Below are 870 nucleotides of genomic sequence, written 5' to 3'. Positions count from 1 at the left end.
TTTGCTCTAGTCTTCTGTGTGGTACTCATACTTGCTGTCTGGTGTGCTTTCCAGAGGGAGTAAAACAGCAGAGAACAGTTTGTGTGCCATTAAAACAGAGATTCCTCAGAAAGTTCTTCAAGGACCTGGCTATTAGAATCAGGATAAAAATACGGAAACTGGGGCCATTACAATGTACTGAGAAGGAAGGAAGAAGGCCAACCTGCAGGATCTCAAGCATAATGAATACAAGGGCTCACCACAGCGTTGCCTGAGCCATGTGCAGACCTGGGGGCCAGCGACCGTCTGCTTCCTTGGAACCAGTGTGGATGGTTATAGCCCATCCATTTGGTGCAGTTGTACTTGGTCTGTTACATTCAATCAAGGTTTAATAGATAGGGCTGGGCGTGGTAGCTCACGCACACCTGTAATCCTAGCACTTTGGGAGGCTGAGGCTGGAGGATTGCTTGAGCCTCTGAGTTCCAGGCTGGAGTACACGAACTACTCCAGCCTGAGCGACAGAGTAAGACCTTATCTTTTTTAAAAAAGAAAATAAAAACTTAAACGGGTTCGATAGATATAAATTTGGACCCAACAGCCCTTCTTTTTTTAATCCTGAGGTTTTATGCCGAGGAAATTGCTTTCAAATCTGGAAAACCTCGGGGCCAGGCACGGTGGCTCACGCCTGTAATCCCAGCACTTTGGGAGGCCAAGGCAGGAGGATCACAGGGTCAGGAGGTCAAGACCATCCTGGCTAACATGGTGAAACCCCGTCTCTACTAAAAATACAAAAAACTAGCCGGGCGTGGTGGTGGGCACCTGTAGTCCCAGCTACTCGGGAGGCTGAGGCAGGAGAATGGCGTGAACCCGGGAGGCAGAGTTGCAGTGAGC

Source organism: Mandrillus leucophaeus, unplaced genomic scaffold, assembly GCF_000951045.1.
Source record: "Mandrillus leucophaeus isolate KB7577 unplaced genomic scaffold, Mleu.le_1.0 Scaffold105, whole genome shotgun sequence".
Lineage (NCBI taxonomy): Eukaryota > Metazoa > Chordata > Mammalia > Primates > Cercopithecidae > Mandrillus > Mandrillus leucophaeus.
Note: the sequence above shows the minus strand (reverse complement) of the source record.